Raw genomic sequence first — 11,647 nt, 5'->3', positions numbered from 1 at the left:
TGGGTTCGCCTGGGATTTGTAGTTTGTAGCGCGCATGCAGGATCTCAAAGATGTGCTAAAAAAGAGAACATCGTCTCACTGAATAAACAAACAAACAAACAAACATACACAATAATAATAATAATAATAATAATAATAATAATAATAATAATAATAATAATAATAATAATTATTATTATTATTATTATATGTGGTGGTGTCATTTTATTATTTTTTTTATTTCATACATTCCGAGTTATGTACACTATTAAAGAGTTGGATTCTCACTCATGCTAAACATGGCCAAACTTAAAAAAAATGATTGTTAATAATAATAATAATAATAATAATAATAATAATAATAATAATAATAATAATAATAATAATAATAATAATAATAATAATACCATTAATATTTACATTGATAATAAAATAGATAAAGAAGTAAACTAATAATAAACAAATTATTAAATAGGAAATAATAACCAACCTCCCCACAAAACTATAATAAAAATACACACGTTAATAATTAATAAATATATAAATAATAACCACTAATAATAATCATATTAATACTTCAATCACAACAATATTATTAATCATTATATTAATAATAATTAAAATAACGAAATAAATAATGAAAAAATAAACACATGTATAATAAATTAATAGATAACGACAACAACAACAGCAATAATCATGAATACATCAATCAATCAATCAATAAACAAACTAACAAACAAATAAATAAATCAATTCCACAACTCTCCAAAAGATGGCAGTGTACGCCAATACACAGGATACAGGCCTTAGTGACGTGTTGTTCACAAAAGAGCCGGTTCCCTATATATGTGAGTCGTTTAGAAGGTGCTCACATATATGAGTCGTTTTCATCTTAATATCAGCAGATGTAGGCAGCCCCGAAATTTGCATTGTAATTTAATTAAAACATCTCCGTTATGTTAGCATGGATGCGTTTATCTTTATAAACTGCTTTATTGTGGTCAGGGTGGAAGAAACTGCTCTTTATTCTTAAACCGAGCCAAATGACCTGCCTTTCTAACAAAATTTCCATTCCCATTCCCATGTTGTCGGAATCCCATCCCTTATAATGTGGAATTTCCATCTGTAATGATGTAGCGAGCCATACATAATGTGAAAAAACCCTAAAACAAACATTTGGTTATTTCCAAATAAAACATGGGAAAATAAGCATTTAACACAAACCCCGCATTAACGTATTTCAGAACTACATTTGGAATCATATATTATGGTCTAAATTAAAACCGGCCCTGCACAACATCACCAGCAAGAAGAAGAAGAAAATAATAAAACAAATAAAAAAATTGGGACGGCAGCCAGTGAGCAGCAATCAATCTCACTAAAATGTGGATATGAATAATAGATGCTTTGTGGCTGTTTTGAAGGTATTCGGCTTTGTGAAATTGAATGGAATTATGAATTCCAGTAAGTATTAGGAGATTTGAGTGTAAAACGTACTTGACTCTTTTAACTAGACATTGACTCGAGGTGGTCGTTTTGAGTCCTTTGGTTTTAACGAGAAAAATTCCTCCCTGAGTGATAAAGAACAGTCTGCATGCATAAATCTAAGAAAATAACAGAGTCTAAAATGTTCTACACAGAAGAGTGGGCCAAGATCATTCTGCAAGTGTATCCAACCTTATTAGGCATTTCAGGATGAGAATCATTGCTGGGAAAAGTTTCACCAGTCTAATACTGATTTTGCTTTGCAGACTAAAAGAATAGCACATTTTACAAAGTGTGCCAGTAGTTCTCTGTTTTTAATTATTACTAAGCCCCATACATTTATTAAGCATCAATTGTGCACACTTTACACGCTTGCTTACACCCTTTACACCATTGTAAAAATGTACCCAACCTTTTGCACTGTGAACTGTATTATATTATTATTTTTTTTCTTTTCTTTCTTGCGCTGACACTAGAAAACATTTGAAGTACAACTCTGGATGTACAACAAAACTGGTCCCTGTTTCTAGAGGGTATTGGGCTTAACCTAGCATTTCTGAAATGTTGCCATTGAATCAGTTTAAATATAAAGTTTTATTCCCCATCCTAATACCCTTCGGGCTAGTATATATGTTTTACAATGAAACATTTTGCAGTAGCACTGAAACAGCTCTCAGCTGCAGCACAACTCTCTGCTGATTCAGCATTATTTATTTTATTGAATAAAATGTCCTAATCTGGCTGTTCATTATCATCTATTTTCCTCACCATTGCTGCTACTCACATGATGTCCAGACTGAATGTGGAGAAACACTGAGAACACCTAAGAGAAAACCATATACCGTACTTGGTTCTATTCTTTAACATATCTAAGACACTTTAGTGGGAAAGCAAAAAGGCAGACTGGGTTTACTACACAGCGCAGTGTTATTTCAGGGCAGTGGCAGGCTGTGCATTTGGTACCTGAGCATTTAGTGGGGATATGCCTTAATCCACCTCTTAATACCACCACTATCACGTCGCAATTTTAGAAACCATCAACACTATACAAAAACGCAATATAACAACGAGTGGCATTACAGAGAGAGAGGCATTTCACATATGGAGGGTGAATACTATTTTACTAATTCAAGCTCCAAACCTCTACACTACAACCACATCTGTGCCACGTACATCATCTGGAGCAGTTCAGAATCAATATTTCTCTAATAATATGACAAAAACATACATTTTTTAAATAAAATACAATCTACCGTACTTACCAGATATGCAGACTTATAATTTGCTGGTGCAGCCAATTTCATGGAACAAATATTAGAATTTAGGTTGTAAATGTAGGTCAGTGCTTCTGATAGTGTTCAGGACAGGAGAGAAGGTTTTGTGGCCCTGACCGCCCACCACTGATTCAGGGTGGTAACAGTAACTGCAGCTCACAATCGATTATTTTGTTATAACAACATGCCCCATTAGGATTTATCCTTCTTTCACCACAGCAATTTGACACTGATTATGAATTTTAGACTAATCAAAGAAAGACACATCTTACATTTATCATTTAATGCACCTTGCTTGAGAAAAGTTGAAACTAACTATTAGATTGGGCACTTTAATGTAAACTCTAAACTTTAATGTAAAGAGCTGCTGTTATAGTCAAGTCAAGTCAAGTCAGTTTATGTAGGCTTTATTGTCATTTCAACCATATACAGTGCAGTACACAGTGAAATGAATCACTGTATCCCCAGGACCAAGGTGCTACAGCAAGCAACCTAAATGAACAAAAAGAACACAGATCTACACAGAACTCTAAACTAACAAAACAAAGTGCACATGTGCAACATTTAGTGCAAAAAAAAACAAAACAAAATACAACATAAGAGTAGACACAGTGACTGTCAAAAACAGTAAACTCAGCGACACTGTAGCACTGACTAGTACAGTACAGAAGGATGTGCATGTATATTGTTCATATAAAATAAATAAATGAATACTGTACATGTAAATATTTGGTTTGATGTAAACATTAGGTTAGAAATAAATCAACATCTAATGACTATTTATTCATATTATAATATTCAAATGTGTTCTCTAATAATGAATTCTAATGATATTCCTAATAGAAAGCTCAGCAACATCTCTACATCTTGAGAAAGCCGGGTAGGGCCCAGCTCCCACCACCCATTCTCACAACGTTCTACAGAGGGACCATGGAGAGCATGCTGAACAGCTGCATCACTGCCTGGTTTGGGAATTGCGCTGTCTTGGATCGCAAGACCCTAAAGCAGATAGCCAGGGCAGCTGAGAAGATAACTGGGGTCTCCGTCATGGACACACTGCACACACAATACTGCATCTGCAATGAGAACAACATTGTGGCTGATCACACACACCTCTCACACACACGCTTCACTCTCTTGTGGAAAAAACATTCAGTATTTACATGTACAGTGTGCATATAGTTATATGCTCACTGAACTCATATGTTTTAACACAACTCTACTGTAATGGTCCATGTCCTAGTTAGTTTAGTTTAGGGTTTTGTGTTCATTCATGTTGTATTATGTAGCATCTTGGGTAACATTGTTTTTGTTTTTTGCATGTGTAAGCAGTAAGAGCACCCCCTTACATACAATAACAGAAGGCTATTATGGGTGATTACTTTGATAATGACTTTGAACCCAGCCATTAGGGAGGCACAAGCCAGTGCATTCTTCGTGCCGGTCACAAGCCCGGGTAAATGGGGAGGGTTGCGTTAGGAAGGGCATCCAGCGTAAAACATGTGCCAAATCAAATATGCGGATCACTTTAATGATGACTTTAATGGTTTCTTTAACTGTATAGCATTCACACATTTTAATAAAATCCTAATGGACTGCAAAATAGATCAAATACTGACCAGTTAAATACAGTTTGAATAATTAGACCAAAAAAATGATTCTAGATTATTGATAATCAGAAGTGGCAAAAGTACACACATCTTTCACTCAAGTAGAAGTACAGATACTCATGTTTTAGAAGACTCTGGTATAAGTCGAAGTACTGACTATACCTTTTACTTAAGTTAAAGTAAAGAAGTTTGGGCTCTGACATGGCCCTGTTTAACTGGACCTCACATCATATTTATATATTAATGCAAAATAATTAAAAGTTATGTTATCTAATGAATGTATCCAGGCTGAAAAAACACCATATAGAACTCAATCAGAAAAAAAAAGATGATCAGGTGATTAGGAATGATGCTGTTCTCAGTCATGCCTTCTGTCTTGCTTGTTGTTAGCTTCATAGTTTAGCCGACATCTGTGGTGCGTGAGAGCCAGGACATGATACACCAGTGGTAGATTAAATAAAACACAATGACAAGATCTAGGTTGATGAGTTGAAAATGGTGCGTAATGAGAAGAAAATATTTTGATGATGTCACCTAATAAAATAAAACTAAAGTAACACGCCTGTTTTGAAAATATAAGAAATAGAAAGTACAGATTTTTGTATAAAAAACGTAACAAGTGAAAGAAAAAGGTTTTCTGAAAAATAAATAGTGAAGTAATGTACTGATACCAGAAAAGCCTACTTAAGTACAGTAACGAAGTATTTGTACTTTATTACTTCCCATCTCTGCCGATAACACTTATGCTGGTCTTTTAATGATGAAAACTTGAAACGTTATAATGGGTATGTTGGAAAAAGACCATCATAAATTATTAGGATTGCTGGAATTAATCCAGGCTTCAACCGGTGCAGTAGTTATTACTTAATAAAAATTACACCCAGCTCAGCAATATTAAATTGCTGCTGAGAACAGTTTTTGAAATTGCACATGTATAATTTAACATGACAATATAGCCACATGCTGGCAGAACCATGACTTAAAGATCCTGGTCGTTTATTGATTTCTTTGAATTACAAGTGGCGAACAGCGGTACTGGAGTTTGGTCTGGAAAGTTAGAGTCATCAGAAACAAACAAACAAATAAAAAGGAAATAGCAGTGAATCAAAGTTGCGTGTTTTACCGAATTGGGTAGCTAGAATGAATGAAAGATTTTAGTCTAGGAGTAACGCAGGAGCTGGCTCAAGATTGTTCCTAAAATCCACTGAGAAACATTTGGGCCCCTTTAACCTCTTATCCCGTTTCCATAAGTACAAATTGTTATGAATATGAGGCCATATTCATGTTCTGGAACATCTCTTTCTTGGAAAACCTTTTAAACATTCTTTCATTTATTCATACATTTCCGGTGAAAATATTACAAGGAAGTATCCTCAAATAGCACTCAAAATTCACACACTGAACATTGCACCATCTCTTCTTTCAGCTTGTAATACAAATAATGAACCATAGTCAAAGCTAATGCATCCATCTGTTAAACATTAAACATTCATCCGACAGACTAATAAACCCTTCATACACTCTGCAAACTTCAGCAGAAAATTCAACAGGTTCTCAATTTCTTCATTTCGCCTGAGTCTTGCCTTCACTTTTCTTCACTTGCCTGAGTGTGCTGTTCATAGCAAATGTACAGGAAGAAAAGTGTTCCAAGCCTTTAAAACCTGAATTTATGCTTTCATTATATTGGCTGTATGCATTTCCTTAGGGCCAAGAATGTGATGCTTTAAACCCAACATCTAAAAAAGTCGAAAAAAATGAGCATAATTATTTATCAATACTTACAAATGTTAACCTGATACAGGCATATAGTTTAAACCAGTGTTCTGAATTAGAATAATTTATGACTAAACTAAGTCTACTTGGTTCTTTAAAAATGACAATATAATACACAGCTCACAGATAAATATATTCAGTAGTTGGGCAAAACAATAGCCTTATATGCACTTCTAAATGTATGCAACTGCTGCTAAATATTGTTTAATTCAATGTCAATGTTTATTTCAACATACTGTTCTATAGACCTGTACATACATATATATATATATATATATATATATATATATATATATATATATATATATATATATATATATATATATATATACATACATACATACATAAATAAATACATACATACATACATACATACATATATACATCTACTCTTGTGTGTCATGAAGTTTGCTTTGTAAGCCTTTATTAGACTACATAAAATTTTATGAACGTTATATTTCCAATGAGCCAATTTCACAAGTTAAATCATTGAAACCAGATTACATTACAATCATTGTAATAGAGAATCTATTATATATCTGTATACCTGAAGTTGGTGTTTCTGAAAACTTATCTGCGGTAGGTATATTTTCTGTTGTTTTCTTTTAAACATTACTGTCAATTCTTTACATTTTAATTAGTTTTACAACGTGAAATTGGTTATCACTTTGATTATCAGCATCAATTGTATTAGTCTCTGAGGTAAAAGTCACACAAGCCTCATCATTGTCTCTTCATTGTGAAATGATGCAAGGTCATCTGTAAGCATTGTTGATGATTTGATTGCACATGAGCATTGTGGAGAATTTGACAGCTGGTATCTGAACACAAATTTAACTGATTAAAGTTAGGTTTGTCTTGTTACAGCATACAACTCTCCAACAACTTGACCAATTTGTGAACAGACATGCTTAACTAATAAGGTTGAAGTCATAGTATTTAGGAGAGGTGACTGCTTTGACCAGATGACAAAGAATATAATTAGCAGATAATCTTTTTTTGGTTAAAACCAAATAAAGTTTTTGACTGTCTATCAGAATTCACATACAGTATATAAACAATGTTTACATTTACGGCATAAGACAGTTATGGCACAATACAAAGGACTGTATTCAGAATGAATTACAAAGGATTGATCAAAAAACACCTGCTCATTATACACCTGTTTTTGCATCAGTGTTTTCAATCTCAAGCAAGCAACAACAGGAATCCAGTAGCAGACATGTAGCAATTGGGTAATGTGTGAACACATCATGTGGTCTTGAAAAAGATGTTAATCTGTTTCAGAGGGGTCAAATTACAGGTCAAAAATGCATTATTAAAAATTGGAAGGATAGTGGTAAACCATCCTCTTTGAGGAAAAAAAGTGGTCTGAAAAAATCTTGAATGATTGTGATCGGCAAACACGTTTGGTGAATTCAAATAGTAAAAAAAAAACAGTAGAACTCACAACTATGATTAATAGTGAAAGTAAGAGCATTTCCACATGCATTAAATAGCTAAATAGGTAATAGGAAAAAAGGCTTAAATTTGCTAGGGAGCATAAAGATTGGAATCTGGAGCAATGGAAGAAGGTCATGTGGTCTGATGAGTCCAGATTTACATTATTCCAGAGTGATGGGCACATCAGGGTAAGAAGAGAGGTGGTTGAACTGATGCATGCATCATTCCCTGTGCCCACTGTACGAGCATGTGGGGGCAGTGCTATGATCTGGGGTTGCTGCAGTTGGTCAGGTCTCTGTTCAGCAATGTTATGTGCCCAATGAATGAGGTCAGCTGAGTACCTGAATATATTGAATGAGCAGGTTATTCCACCAATGGATTTTTTCTTCCCTGATGGCACGGGCATATTCCAAGATGACAATGCCAGGATTCATTTTCAAATTGTGAAAGAGTGGGTTAGTTCAATCTGAAATGCAGTCTTTTGCTTAATAATGGTGGGCAGAAGCTGGGCAAAGCACATACACACATGTCCAAATGTAGTAACACATGTAAACAGAAAAAAAAAAACCTTGCACTTGCTTGCATCTCTCCCATAGCACTGAGTGATCTGTTTTTGAAGAGGTCATACCTCTCCCCTAATAAAGCATATATTTCTCTCATTTTAAAATGGACAATCACCCAAATGGGTTGTGTAAACCTTTCAGGACACCGCAGCTTCAATTTACAGAAATTATAAAAAAAAAGCATGTGCAGAGCCATTCTTGGGAATTGGGCAAACAAGTTCACCATCAAATTTAGTAATAATAATAATAATAATACTAATACTAATAATACTAATAATAATAATAATAATAATAATAATAATAATAATAATAATAATAATAATAATAATAAATTTTTAACCCGACTACAGCTGTGTGACTATAAAAATATGCTTTAAAGCAACGGAACAGTGGCCAGTAAAAACTTCATTGAGATGATATTAGAAATATATCTTGACAGAAACAAAGTCAGTCAAACAAAGTGCTGACTAGCTGAGTGTATAGTTTATTTAATAGAATAAGCACAAATGTTTTAGCACTGATTTGAGTTTATTTTTTGTCATTATACATTATTTAATTTCTAGGTTAAAAAAAGGTTAAAATTACCTCTGTTTTTGACACATCTTAATTTGTAAGGATTTTTTTATCAACTGAACATTTTTATGACCATTACAAAAAAGGTGAATGGTCAGTATTTAAAAAGACTGGCCCCGTTACCTGGTATCTCCTACACTGTGGTGATGTACACTGCTGTGACAGGATAGAGCTGACTATCTTGACCCCAGAGTGTACTCTAAAGAGCAATGGAATTAAATGAAAGAGTTGACTAAGCTGGCCAAACCCAATATCTACATCCCTAGTGTGAAGCTAAGCCAATTTCCCTTTGTGTGCAATGGGAATCTAAAATGCAGCCTATGGCCCATGTCTGCAGTAAAAAAAATGCATTACCACACACCAACATCAGCATAACAGAGAAACATAAAGTCACATAAGGCTGTTTTATTCATATAAAACAGACAGAGAAACATGTGTGTACAGAAACACACAGAGAAGTAATTTAGAGTGTTCAAATGTAATACCATGTGTTCATGGACTTTAAACAGATGCTGCAAATCTTTCTTATGTTCTTGTGCTGTAGATATATACAGATGCTTCATTCATTGGATGTTTAACAGATAGGTTTCATTAACCGAAGTAGCAATTAAAACCTTTCTATTTGTTTTTATAGTGCTAGTGCTGCCTCTTTGACTTTTGTGATGTCCAATATGGGCTTTATAAACAGTTTATATGCTGAAGAGGGCAAAACACTTTCCCCCTTAAGTGTTCAGCCAAATGCAATTAACTGGCTTAACATGTCTTGTTTGTAAGCACTTGTTCACCCTCCCCAGTTGGTAGCAGATGTGTGATTAAAGGAGATCTGGCTAGTGGTGGGGACTAGCAGGGGTCCAAATGGGGGAAATGGCATGTCCTTAATGGAACTCCATACAAAGTTCTTTGTTTAAATTTCCTAGACTGTGTCAGCACACCTAAATGCATACCAAGAATATTTAATAATTTCCCACATTTGTTATTTTGTCTGTGGTTCATAATCAATAGTAAATGCATAATGCTCTGAACCAATGTTTTTATCCTCACCCAATATTTCTACATATATATTCTGTCATTCACAAAAAAAGGAGGATCTTTTCAGCTACAGCACATGTTGTTTTGGTAGCATATACTGTAACACTGCAGGGTGGCATGTGTAGGTAAAAAAAATTATTAGAGCTATTCCTGAGCAAAGGTAGAAACGCAGCTAGCTTTTTCAACCATAAAATGCTTTGTATTAATTACACACAACCGGCTACATGTGCTCCAAACACAGAACACTAGTAAAATGCTAAAGCTCATTAAGCCTGATACATGACACATGACCACTGCAAATCTTCCCCCCATATGGAGAAAGTGCATATACATTAAGAGACCTTATATAAAATCTACTGTGGTTAAGAGTAGCTGCTTTTATTCCCAATGGCTATGTGATAATTATTCACAGAAGCTTTGGAGATCTTTAATTCACCCTGGAATGTTCAGTTTAATGCTCATGTTCTGACTGAATACTAAAGACAACAAAGCTGCAAACTGTAACACAGTAACAAAGTATTTCAATTTTATGTTGTGATGTTACTGAACACTGACAAAGGTTTATTATAACCAACATGCACTGAAAATGAAGTAGGGTTACTTGTAAAGTGAAAGAATTTGAGCTGTAACCTGCTATATAAGTAAAGGAAGAAGAACAACACAAATGGAGAAGAAAAAGAGAGAGTGAGATAGAGAAAGAGAGAAACCCTCTTTAGTGTCTGGAAAAGCTCCTTATCCTAATGCCAAGTTTTTATATAGGCTATTAATCCATCTGTTTCCTGTGGCTGGGTGATCTAAACACCCAGACAGAATTACGTCAATTCAAGGTAGTTTGAAGGGTACTGCAGTACAAAAATCAAAGAATCACAGTTAAGATCAGATGTGTGGCGGTCAACCATCATCAAAGATTTTTAACAGAACACACTGACACTTTACCTAGCTTTGCTTTCATACCCTTACATTGTGAAGGCTTATAAAAATGTACTTGGTTATAATATTTTTTGTAATATGTGGCTGGTTTTATTATAATGTGTCATACGTGATAGAGTTCTTGTAATGCATTACAGTGAAATTCATTTACATTTATATAGTTAAAGTAGAACTGATATCAGTGTAGTAAAGTTTAAAAAATCCAAGCTGCCTTCAGTAAATCCTGAGTCATATGCTAAAAATTAAATGCTGCCAAAATTGCTCAACTTAAAAGCAAAACCCCAGTAAAAGTGGCTAGAAAATGGTCTAACCAAGATATTGCCCAATAAGCTAGTCGTCAGTGACGAGAAGAGATCTGGAATATATTTAACTTCTTTTTCTTTCATTTACAATGTCTTCCATGTTGAAACAACAAAGCTGTCCTTGCTTCATTGAATGAATAAATTACTTTGACAATGCTTTCTTGTCAAATACAACAGGCTGGTTAATATTACACACTGAAGAGGACCTTTTGTCAAATTTGGGTAGCTAACAAAACACAATCCCAAATTTGGGTAGCTAACAATCTATACTAAGTGAAGATAAACTAAATGAGAATATTCACAGGGAGTTATCAGTCACTCTTTGTGGAAGGAAAAATTTAATTATTTGAGCTTGTCTATTACTTAATGAATAGATCCAGTTTTCTAAAAGATGACCTTGAAGTTTCTTGGTAAACGTTCCAATTCAACACATCAGAAATTGTTGAAAGTGAGGAGCTCTTGACTCACAAAAATAATGACTGGATATGTGGTGTTGGAGACAGGCTTTATGATAAATGTTGACTCGACTGCGAATGCTCTCACTGTTATGTTATGTTGTTGAAAGGAAGTAGGAGTGGGCGATCTGACATTTCATTCTCCGGGGCTCAAAGTGCTATTCTGTTCAAATGTAGTTTAGCTTAATTTAAAAGATTTCTTGGCTGTCATGTACTTTTTTAGGATAA

This window comes from Silurus meridionalis, chromosome 22 (genome assembly GCF_014805685.1).
Source record: "Silurus meridionalis isolate SWU-2019-XX chromosome 22, ASM1480568v1, whole genome shotgun sequence".
Classification (NCBI taxonomy): Eukaryota; Metazoa; Chordata; class Actinopteri; order Siluriformes; family Siluridae; genus Silurus; species Silurus meridionalis.
The sequence above is the reverse complement of the archived record's forward strand: the minus strand, read 5'-3'. Positions refer to the sequence as shown.